This window comes from Portunus trituberculatus, chromosome 49 (assembly GCF_017591435.1).
Source record: "Portunus trituberculatus isolate SZX2019 chromosome 49, ASM1759143v1, whole genome shotgun sequence".
Taxonomy (NCBI): domain Eukaryota; kingdom Metazoa; phylum Arthropoda; class Malacostraca; order Decapoda; family Portunidae; genus Portunus; species Portunus trituberculatus.
This window is the reverse complement of record NC_059303.1, coordinates 3,872,860-3,885,083: the sequence shown is the minus strand read 5'-3', so window position 1 is coordinate 3,885,083 and position 12,224 is coordinate 3,872,860. Positions and strand designations below refer to the sequence as shown.

Below are 12,224 nucleotides of genomic sequence, written 5' to 3'. Positions count from 1 at the left end.
TATCTTTCTCTCTCTCTCTCTCTCTCTCTCTCTCTCTCTCTCTCTCTCTCTCTCTCTCTCTCTCTCTCTCTCTTTTCTTATCCGCCTATCGTGTCCTGCTTGTCTTTGCTTCTTTCCTGCTCCCTCTTCTCTCTCTCTTACTTCCTGTTTCGGTGTTGTTTTTTTGTTTGCTTTGTGTGTTGTTGTTCGAGGTTGTTGTTTTCTTTTTTTTTCCTTTTCTTTATTTGTTATTTTTCATTCATTTATTCTTTTCTTCCTCCCTTCCTTCCTCCCTTCCTTCCTTTCTTTCTTCCTTCCTTCCTTCCTTCCTTCCTTCCTTCCTTCCTTCCTTCCTTCCTTCCTTTCTTCCTTCCTTTCTTCCTTCCTCTTCTTTTTTCTTTATATATATATGCATTTATTTTATAGTAGTAGTAGTAGTAGTAGTAGTAGTAGTAGTAGTAGTAGTAGTAGTAGTAGTAGTAGTAGTAGTAGTAGAAGTAGTAGCAGTGGTAGTAATAGTAGTAGTAGTAGAATTAGAAGTAGTAGTGTTAGTAGCAGCAGCAACAGTAAAAGTAGTAGTAGTAGTAGTAGTAGAAGTAGTTGTAGTAGCAATAGTAGTAGCAGTAGTTATAGTAGTAGGAACAACAGGAGCAGCAGCAGCAGCAGTAAAAACAATAACCAGTCGTCACGCTAGTCTTCATAATGCGTGCAAGTCTGACCTTCAAGAGGCAAACTACTTAAAAAAAAAAAGTAAAATATATACATACAAAAGCAGGAGGGAAGCTAAAAATGAAGGACAGGAATGACAAGGCCGCTAGGGGGACGCGTACTTACCTGTTCCCGAGACGTCGCCAGGTGAGGTAGTGACGCAGTGACGGTGAGACGGGGAGACGGTGACGGCCAAGGATAAGAGACAGGAGTAGTGTGTTTTGATGTGTTGTGACGGCGTAAGGGTGACGTTTATGAGTGCTGTTTTCGTTTCTCTCTCTCTCTCTCTCTCTCTCTCTCTCTCTCTCTCTCTCTCTCTCTCTCTCTCTCTCTCTCTCATTTGTTATGGGTTTTTCTACTTCTTTTCTCTGTTTCCGAGTTTTTTTTCTATTTTTTTTTTTTGCATACTTTTCATTTGGTATCGTTTTTGTTTATATTTTCGTTATCTGTTATTTCCTACTTTTCCTGTTTATTTTTTTATGATCTTTTTTATTATTTCCTGTCTTGTTTCCGTTTCCTTAAGTTTTTTTTCTTTATTTTCTTCTTTTTTTATTTAGGTTTAGCAGTCGTCTTTCTCAATTCCGCACTAGTTTCCGCTCGTCTTTGTTTTTACTCCATTTTTTTTTTTATCTCCTTCCCACTTTTATGTTGTAGTGAGTCGTAAAAGCAATAATAAAAACACACCACCACGTCTCTTCTTTGGAAACGTGAGACCACCACCACCAGCAGGCGACGCGTGCGTATATACTCGTGGGTCAGACGTGAACTGGGGTCTGTGGAGGGAAGACTGAGAAATATCCGGATGCTTGTACAAAGATCTGAAGGTGGAGATGAAACGAGGGTGGTAGTGGAGTATAGTTGAGACATGTATAAAGTCACAGAGGTGAAGAAGTAGTGATGAAAAAAATATAGTTTGACAGAAATAAGAGGTAACAATGAGTAAATAGGAAAGATCTGAGGAAGGAGACAAAGCAAGGGTGGCAAAGAAGAATAGTTGAAAGGTAATTGTATAAAGTCAGAGGTGAAGAAGCAGGGATGAAAAAAATATAGTTTGACAGAAATGAGAGGAAACATGAGTGACAAAGCAAGGAGTAAGTAGGAAATATCTGAAAGAGGAGATGAAGTAAGAATGACAAAGAAGAATAGTTTAGGTTAGGCTGAGCAGTTGAGACGTAATTGTTTAAAGCCAGAGGGATGAAAAAAAAAAAAAACATGGAAAACTGAGGAATGCCAAGAAAATCAGTTAGCCAGAAAGGAGAGGAAATATGAGCAACAAAGCAAGGAGTACTTTAGAAATATCAGAGGGAGGAGATGAAGCGAGGGTGACAAGTAAGAATAGTGTGACAAGTAGCTAAATAATTGAGACGTAATTGTAAAAAGCTAGAGGGGGTGAACAAGCAGTGGATGACAAAGGAAAGCTAAGAAGGAATGTCAAGGTGTAGGTTAGGTTAGTATGACAATGGCTGAGTAGTTAAGACAGTTGTAAGATGCTAAAGAGGTGAAGAAGCAGGGATGACAAACTAAAGCCGAAAAGGAATGTCAAGGTGTAATTTAAGTTAGCCAGAGAGGAGGGGAAACATGAGTAACAAAGAGAGGAGTAGGTAGAGGAAGTGCAGAGGAAGTGAAGAAGGCCACAGCTCTTAGTACAGGAAAGGCGAAGGTATGGGGGGGAGGGAGGGAGGGAGGAATGCTGGGTTTGGGGAGTATCTTAACGATTTGAGGTGGAGTCGGAGCTGCTTCGAATCTCCAAACCGTTGAACCGTTAGTGACAGCTCGGATAGGACGGTTTAGTTCAGTGCTTTGTGGTCTGAAGTTCCTTATCGTTAAGTGGTGTACGTAGGGACAAAAGTGGAGCCGTAAGTCACCTTCTCAAGTTACCTGTTTTTTTTTTTTTTGTTTCAGTCTATCTTTTTCATTTTCTTTTTCTTTCGTCTTTTTTGTACCTAAGTCGATTTGTGTTTTTTTTTTTTCTTTTTTTTTCTTTTTCTGTGGCAATGGAACGAAATGTGGCAGTTTGGAAGCAATTGTCTTTATAGCTGTTTTTTATAAGTACGCTTTCTTTCGCTGTAAACGTGTAACCTGGTTTATTTCTTCGTCTTGTGTCGTAAAGTGTGTGTGTGTGTGTGTGTGTGTGTGTGTGTGTGTGTGTAAGACCAGCATATTTCGAAACTCTTTATTGCGATTGAAGTAAGTGTTAAACATTGTGAAAAACAGATGACTTATGAATACAAGATACACAGAACGAGAACTGGATGTCGCAAGTGAAGCAATGAAGGTGTCGTGGGAGAAGGCGAGGAGAAGTACTGGCTGTAGCAAAGAAGTATCAGGTGTAGTACAGATAAGGAGCAAAATATTGGATGTACCATGGAGGGTGAAGAGAGATACTTGGTGTACTGGAATTTTGGGTGTAGTGTGTGTGAGGGCAAGGAGGATATTAGTGGCTGATCAATGAGTGTACCAGGAAAGTGTGTGTGTGTGTGTGTGTGTGTGTGTGTGTGTGTGGAGGATGAAACTTTTGAAACATTTGAAACATTGAAGCATTTATTTATAGCTACACCTGTCTATCATCATATAAACATACAACATTGCGGGCCAGCCTATCTATAAGTAAAAGTTTCCAGGCAAGAGATACTGTGTGTAGAGGTTGTATAAAGGATTTCAATGGCTAGCCAATGAGTGTCGCGACGTATGGGTGTAGTGGGGGTTGGGTGTTTGTTGGGTGGATGTAGTGGTGTGTGTAGAGTATTTTAATGGCAAAGCAATGAGTGCGGTGACGTATTAGATGGGTGTAGTGGGTGTATCGAAGCAGTGTCGGGTGTTGGGTTGGTGTAATGGGTGTATGTGTGGGTGTGGAAGGAAGTGTGAGGCGAGACTGTCCCGCTGATCCAAAAGCAGAAACATTTGACCTCGAACCTTCCCCTTCCTGGCCGCAGCACGTGCCTCCACATGGCCAGAGGCGCGCCCCTGCTTCCCCTGCCCCCCCTTCCCCCTGTCTCCTCTTCTTCCCCACTTCCCCTTGTTGCCTCACGTCCTGCTTTGCACCACCACCCCTTCCTTGCCTCTCACTGCCTATACTCGCTTGCACACATTCCCTTGCCTCTTCCTCTCTCTCTGTAGCATCATTCCTTTCCTTTCTTGCCTCTCCCTGTCTCCTTCCCTCGTCTTACCTCCCTCTCCTCCCTTACCACCGTCTTACCTTGCCTCTCTCTGTCTCATGCCTACATTCCTTTCCCCTTTTTACTTCCCCTTGCATCCTTCCTCAGCCTCCTTCCCCTGCCATCACGTCACTCTTGCCTTTCCCTGCTTCAATGCACGTTTTCCTTGGCTATTATTAACTCCCTTGCACCTCCCCATTTCCTTTCATTCCCTTACCTACAACCTCGTCTTCCTTCGCCTCACCTTTATTAATTCCTCCCTCCATAGCCATTCCAACCCTTCCCCCTGCCATTCCCTACCCTCCCCTCTCCTCCTTACGACCTTACTTCCCCTCCATAGCACCACCCTTCCTCCCCATGGCCTCTCCTCCATGCCCTCGCTCCAGCCGTGGGTGTAGGTTGCACAAGAAGACCGGTTGGACGGGTGGGTTTCCCGGTAACCTGGAGTTTGTCTTGCGCCCCACTAAGCACTGGAACACTGCCCCGCCCGGCTACGCTCCGACACTGCCCAGCCACTGCCTAGCCACTGCCCACTACATCGTCATTGTTCAACCACCGCCTCGCCACCGCCCCGACACTGCTCCGTCACTGCTACGCCCCTTATCGTCCCATTCTTCCTATTCCACGCTATGATTCTAAGGGAAAATGTGTGTGTGTGTGTGTGTGTGTGTGTGTGTGTGTGTGTGTGTGTGTGTACGGTAATGTTATGCGTCTGACCTTGAGTGTCATTGTTTTGATGCGCCGCTGTCCATCTGTATGTGTGTGTGTGTGTGTGTGTGTGTGTGTGTGTGTGTGTGTGTGTGTGTGTGTGTGTGTGTGTGTTTACTTTGGCAAATGGTTTTATTGTTGTGCATTATTATCTCTCTCTCTCTCTCTCTCTCTCTCTCTCTCTCTCTCTCTCTCTCTCTCTCTCTCTCTCTCTCTCTCTCTCTCTCTCTCTCTCTCTCTCTCTCTCTCTCTCTCTCTCTCTCTCTCGTGTTATATTCACGTTTCCAGTGCAGTTTTCTTGTTGTCAGTAAAACAGAACAATTTTCTTGACACGCTATAAAAATATTGTAATACTTTTCTTACTTTGCCACATCACTTTTTTTCCGGTGTTATTACACGACTGAAAACTAACATTACATATTTTCCTTAAGTTCCTGCATGTATGAAAACGTAATATAACAATACATTTAATCATATTTCATTACATTTATTAGACGTATGAAAACAAGAAAGCTTTTTTTACAGTATATTACTTAATTTTTTGTACAATGGCTCCTTTCTTTATCTTTCCAGGTAAGGGTGAATTCTGCAGGTGTGTTTGGAGGACAAATAGAAGGATTACACATGGTAAGAAAACAATGGAGAGATGTTTATTTCATTCTGGTGCTTTGTGAAGGATACTGTGTGTGTGTGTGTGTGTGTGTGTGTGTGTGTGTGTGTGTGTGTGTGTGTGTGTTTCATGTTTTATTATGTTTTAAGCCATTTACAAGTTCTTATAGAAAACATTTTGATGGACCATACCTTCCAAGTCCTCATGTAACTGTAATATTTCGTTGTGGTCAATAGATACCTGTGTGTGTGTGTGTGTGTGTGTGTGTGATTCTAGCCTCGACCAGTACAAGGGTAAGTGTGGTTAAAGTGTGGTTAAAATTAATATGTGGGCCAGTATCTCAAGTAACCCTTCATGTATTCTGGTCGCAAGTAACACGACGAAGCAACAGCTGATGATATGCATTGTGTGTGTGTGTGTGTGTGTGTGTGTTCGAAGGTTAAGTAAAGAGGAACACAAGAGAAGAAGGACGAAGTTAAAATAATGGAGAAAGAAGGAATAGATAGAAGAATGCGTAGTTAAAGGGAGACAGAGGAGGAGGAGGAGGAGGAGGAGGAGGAGGAGGAGGAGGATGTGGAGAGGAGATAGAATAAAATCAAGATAAGGAAACTGTTGGAAGAAGGAAGAGGAAGATGAAGAGGAGGAAATGGAGAGAAAGGAAGAATGTATTCGTTGGAGGAAAATAGGAGGAAGAGGAGGAGGAGGAACAAGAAGAGGAAGAGAATAGGGAAGGATAATAAAACGGTTTGAAAGAAAAGAAGGAAGAGAAGGAGGAGAAAGAAAAAAATGAAAGGAAGAGAGGACATGAAAGAATAGTAAAAAGCTAGGAGGAGGAGGAGGAGGAGGAGGAGGAGGAGGAGCAGGAAGAGCAGGAAGAGGAGTACGATGAGAGTACAGTAAGAGACAGTTAAACGGTTAGAAAGGAGGGGAGAGAGAGAGAGAGAGAGAGAGAGAGAGAGAGAGAGAGAGAGAGAGAGAGAGAGAGAGAGAGAGAGAGAGAGGAGTAACGAGTTAGCGAAATGAAAAAGTGAGGGATGAGAGAAGGAGGGAGGGAGGGAAGAGGAGGGAGGGAGAGAGGGAATGAAGGTGCGAATGAGTGGGAGGGAGGAGAGGAGGAAGACTGCAGCAACACCTGTCCCGTAACCAGTTGTACCCTTTGTCCTCCTGAAGACGCAGGAAGAGGAGGAGGAGGAGGAGGAAGAAGAAGAAGACGAAGGAAAAGAAGAGGCAAGGGAGGAGCACAGTCACTACCAGAAAAGGGAATCTTGTTTGCGTCTCCTTATGTTGAGCGGAAAGGAACACAAGGGAATACAAAGGAAGAACGAATAGTAGTAGTTGGTGCATAGGAGACTGATTAACTGCGCGTTTGTTGTAAAGAATTGGAAGGCGTGGGATGGTAAAGGTTAGTGTGTGTGTGTGTGTGTGTGTGTGTGTGTGTGTGTGTGTGTGTGTGTGTGTGTGTGTGTGTGTGTGTTCGTTGTTCATCCTGACGTGGGAGATAACGAAGAAAAATAAAAGGTAAGAGAAGCCATTTCGTCGTATTTGTAGTGTGTGTGTGTGTGTGTGTGTGTGTGTGTGTGTACTTAGCTTGCCCTTGTCCCTGCGTCGTCTTTGTTTACCGAGGTCTTCCCGCCATTCCCACGCTGTGCAGGGGGCGAGACAGGGATCGGCACAGACTCACCAGCGGCCGTCTCTTATGCAACCGTCCGTCCATCACTAGGTCACTCCTGTCTGCATAAACTGCTGCCTCTTATCATGCAGGGAGCCATTCTCTCTCAATACTGCCCGCACCTACACTATTTTCAAAGGGCTCTACTTGAAGTGACACGGGTTTTTAAGGGTGTTCTGACGGTTGTAGTGACAGATTGACAAGATTTCTGCATTATTAACAGGAGAAACACTCTTGAGAACTTGGTTAATCATATCTGTGGCCTTTGAAAATAATCGTGGTGAGAAAGCGAAGCGTTTCTTGTTGTGTGAAGTCTTACTAAAATAACCTGCAGATTATTCGTTGCCTGGTGCATAAAGAGAAAGGAAAAAAAGATTCATAAACTTGTATCTCCTAATAAGGACTATGCATTATTACTATCATTATATATTTTTTCATTGTTTTTATTTATAGATTATTCATATGTGGTCATTGTCTAAGTCTTGTTTTTTTTTTCCTTTCATTGTTGTGTTTGTTGTTTGAATATATATTAGTACTGTTTTATTTTTTTACCTATGTTCGTTGCTTACTGATAGATCACCACCTCTTATAAGTACTTGTTTCTTCAACGATTATTTTCCCATATTTGTTAGCACGTTACTTTTTTGTACACTAGAGCCGCTTGTAAGTATCTGTTTTCACTATTTTTCCCGTATTTGTTTGCTCGTTACTTATTTGCTGGCCATTACCGCTCATTAGCACCGTAAAAGTAAAGGTAATACAAGAATAGTGTTCGCACCATCGCCTCTTTATCCCTTAACGAAGTATACATAGCATTATTTATTTTTTCAGGCCATCCCTCACAGCGTTGAATAGCATCGGTAATTGGGTCTGCGCCGTATTTCTATTCTATCTTGACCCCTTTCCTGAACCAGCTGGGAGAGGGAGAGAGGAAGGCGAGGGGAGAGGGAGGAGTCGATTCTGCGGGGAGATGAAAAGCCGCCGTGAGCTAAACCATAGAAAAAGACCGGATTGTTTCATTAAGTTTCGTCCCTTCCCGGCAATAAGTTACTAAGATATTCACCGTCTCTTTTTACATTTATTTCTACCCCATCTGTTATTCAATGGTGACTTTAAAAAGCTGCACCCGCAAAGTTCACTATAGAAAAAAGGAATTACGATCTTGGTTTTTAGAATGAACTGAAATTTATGTCAATAGATGGAGTTAGTGAAATGCGCAGCGTGGAGGGAATAAATGAATTGCGCAATCGCCTGATCTCACATTCCCTACCTTGCACTGCGCCGTCTGTGATCTTACGATGGTTCTGCTCAATTATTTCAATCCGATACAAGAGGAGCTATCGCAGGGCAGAGAAGGCAAGAGCAGGGAAGGGAAGGGAAGGGGAGAAGGGCGGACGGAGGAGGGCAGGGCAGACAGGCAGTGTTTTTGTTAAGTGGGGCAGTGACTGTTCTTGTTTCCCGCCGCACCTGTTTGTGGCGGTGCAATACCTGACCAGGAGGAGAAAGAGGAGGAGGAGGAGGAGTAGGAGGAGGGGAGGTGAGAGGCATCCTATCTTAATTTCATTCATTGCAAGAAGGAAAAATAAGAAATACCAGAAGCAGCAGCAGGTTCTTGCCTCCACACACACACACACACACACACACACACACACACACACACACACACACACACACACACACACACACACACACAGACAGGATTCTTATAATTGTTCCAGTATTACTTGGGGAAAGAAAAACTCCAACGTCACTAGTTTGATTTCTTGGTGTCACGCTTTTGTGGTCTTCGTATTGCAGCTCAATTTTCGGGGCTGTGTTGCGAGGCGAGAGAGAGAGAGAGAGAGAGAGAGAGAGAGAGAGATGGTAAATAAGACGCATTTCTCGGTACACTTGACGCGACTTTGCTCAGTGCTTCGAAGACGCGGCCGGCGGAGTGCAGGACCCGCGTGTTGACTCATCCAAAATAAATACAACTTTCGAGTCCCGACCAACGTGCTTTTGCCCCCTCTTGCCTCGCTGCCAGAGAGAGAGAGAGAGAGAGAGAGAGAGAGAATAATAGTAAGAGGAAGTTGGATGTTTATTACTAACATGAAGAAAAAGGAAAAGAGGAAAATATTAAACTTATGAATCAGAGAGAGAGAGAGAGAGAGAGAGAGAGAGAGAGAGAGAGAGAGAGAGAGAGAGACTTGTTGCGTTTCTACCCCGTCAGGTTAGAGGGTGAAGGAGATTTGAAGGACCTGTGCAAAGGAGACGTTGTGAGTTGACATTTCTCGTTCGTATAGTGAATAATCTTTCTTCCTATATTGAGTACAGTTAAGTGGTTAGCGTAGTTAGAATAGTTATGGATAGTTTCTTTGTTTTTTATGTCAACCCCTTGAGTACCATGACGTGTTTTCATATTAATTCTGGTTACTATTGGCTGATTTTATACAGCTTCAGAAATTCATGTGGGGGATTAAAATAGTGAAGACTGTGCCATTTATCTTCTGACCTCCATAGACCCTTCCTAATGTCAGTAAAATGGTCTAATGGTACATAAAACTCAGGGTAAAAATGTGTCCCAATACTTAAAGGGTTAAAGGGGAAAATTAGGCAACGGTAACAAAATCAACCAAATAAAAAAGCCCACTTAGTTGTCAGTTCCCGTGCAGGTCTTATGTGTCTTACTTATGAATGTTTTATTATCTTTATTATTAGTTTTTTATTGAATCTGTGTTTTTCTAGTAAATTCGTCCCTGGATGTTGAATATATAGTCACTGAAATCACATCTGAGAAATCTACAATAACTTTATCACTGCCATTGTGCACATGTCCGTCTCGTTAAGTTATTGAGGTTAGGTTAAGTTTCGTAAGGTTAGATTGGATTAAAGTTTGTTAGATATGGTTAGCTTGAGAGAGAGAGAGAGAGAGAGAGAGAGAGAGAGAGAGAGAGATGGGCAGGTTGGGTGGCGGTGACCCCGTGCTGGTGGCTCTAGCGGTCACTGTGCCACACTCCAGGCTCACCTCACCCAACCAGTCACTCTGCCCGCCGTCTCTCCTCTCCCTTCCTCTGCCATCATGCTTGCTGGCGGCGCGTGCTCCTTGCTTCTCTCCCAAGGCTGTTTCCCCGCGGCGTGCCTCGCGACCACCCAGCGTCTCCAGAGGAAGTGGATCAGTGGGGGAAAGTCAGAGCGATCCCGTCATTCTACGATCCACCGCTAGGCTAACGGGACCACCACCACCACCACCTCCTCCTCTACTACTGCTGCCACCCTCCCCCTCCATCCTCCTCCGCCGCCGCCTCCTCCTGCGCGGTCACTGGCTGGAGAAAGTTGTACTGCCTCCGTCGCCTCTTCCCCCAATCCTTATGCTGCTCCTTCTCATTTTCTTTCACTCGTTTCGGCGGCGTTTCATGGGCCGCTGTTGTTGCATGTCTTCACGGTCAAGTTCCCGTTGAGTGTGCGGCTCCCAGGCTTTCCCTCCTCCTCCTCCTCCTCCTCCTCCTCCTCCTCCTCCTCCTCCTCCTTCTCGGACCATGTGCCAAGCGACAAAACACACAGACACACACATATACTCACACACATGTACACTGTTTTCCCTCCGCCGCCCGTCTGCTTCTTGTCCTGATGAGAATGCAGGATATTTTTGCGTCTGAAAAGGGTATTGTTCTCTGGGTTGGCGCACCGGTGACCTGCTTTCCCACCTAACGGGACGGACAGGGCAGCGGGGGAGACAGATGGGAATAACTCCTCGCACAGGTACTCGTCGTGTAGTAACTCATTCCCGAGAAAACCGGATTCGAGGCAGGAAACGTTTCGTCTGTCTGTATACCTGTTTTTCTCATGCACTTGCTCACCTGTGACACACGACTTACCCACGCACGCACGCACACATTCACGTAACTTCCCCCTCCTCCTGCTTCCCTCACACTCAGTCTCTCTTTCTCACTTCGTCATGTTGAAACACAGCTGGGCAAACGAGACCATGAGGCTGAAAGTAGGAGGCAGTTTCACTCTCTCAACCTTTTTTCCTTCACGCTACTGCCATTTGGACTCGAGATGAATTGCAACACTAATGTCTTTATCTGCTGCTGCTGCTGCTTCTCACTTCCCAATGCATCTAGAAAGACAAGACCTTCTACTCGCAGCTTCCCTAACCTAACCTAACCAAATGAAACCTAATCAAACTTACCCTATAACCTAACCTAACCTAACCTAACCTTTCCTAACCTGTACTTCAAGGATTCGTATTTTGTAAACGTTCAGAGCCTCGTCTAAAATATACATGGTCACACAGAAAAAAGAGAATAGCAAGTTAATTCTATGTTTTCTTGACTACAGAGCGACTTAAGAGACTTTTGTACAAGAACTAGTGTCTAAAACGTTGCTTTCGAATGTGATGAAACTTAAAACAGTGAAAGGGATAAGAAAAACGGATGTAGAGGAAGAAGAAAGAATGAATAAGAAAGGAAATGGAAGACAGATGAGAAAGAGAGGAGAAATGAGGTAGGAAACAAGTAACAGAGGAGGTAAAAAGACAAAAGTGGAAAGAAAATGAGATGAGAAAGGAGAAAGGAAATAGATAATAATGAAGAAAGAGAAGAGAAATATGAAAGGAAATGGTTGATAGAGAAAAAGAAAAAAACTGAAAAAAATATAATAAAGGAGAAATAGGAAGACAAAAAGAATGGCAGATGAATAAAATGAAGAGTAATAGGGAATAAATGGGTGACAGAATAATGGACATGAAAAATAGGTCATAGAGAAAGAAGAGAAGAAGAAACAAGGAAGAAAAATGATGCATATGAGGAAGAGAAAGATATAGGGAAGGAAATGGGCGGAGGTGTTGCATAAAGGAAGTTTGGAGAAGGATGTGAGAGGGGAAGGTGGGCGGAGGGAGATAAGGAGGAAGTGTGAGAGTGTGAAGTGTGCTCAGTGAATGTAAAGTTTGCGGTTTGAGGAATGACATTGAGATTAAAGAAAAAAAGAAAAAAAATGTGTTGTATTTTGGTGACGGTGGTGCAGATTGTAATGGATTTAATGCTCGCTAATTAAGAATGTTAGAAAAAGAGTAGTAGTAGTAGTAGTAGTAGTAGTAGTAGTAGTAGTAGTAATAGTAGAAGTAGTAGAAGGAAGAGGAGGTGGAGGAGGAGGAGGGTGGTAGGAGCTCTGAGTGCAAACTACATGCATGTGAAACTGTTTACACACTCTCTCTCTCTCTCTCTCTCTCTCTCTCTCTCTCTCTCTCTCTCTCTCTCTCTCTCTCTCTCTCTCTCTCTCTCTCTCTCTCTCTCTCTCTCTCTCTCTCTCTCTCTCTCTCTCTCTCTCTCTCTCTCTCTCTCTCTCTCTCTCTCTCTCTCTCTCTCTCTCTCTCTCTCTCTCTCTCTCTCTCTCTCTCTCTCTCTCTCTCTCTCTC

At 43.8% G+C, this 12,224-nt stretch overlaps 1 protein-coding gene across 1 annotated transcript in view; it reads left to right on the top strand.

Moving 5' to 3' along the window:
• The first annotated feature begins 5,148 nt into the window (after positions 1-5,148).
• The window catches only part of LOC123499089, a 266,562-nt gene continuing 259,486 nt past the window's right edge, over positions 5,149-12,224 (top strand). Inside the window, 1 exon segment of the mRNA XM_045246711.1 lies at positions 5,149-5,177. The gene's annotated coding sequence lies outside the window, so the exon portion shown is untranslated.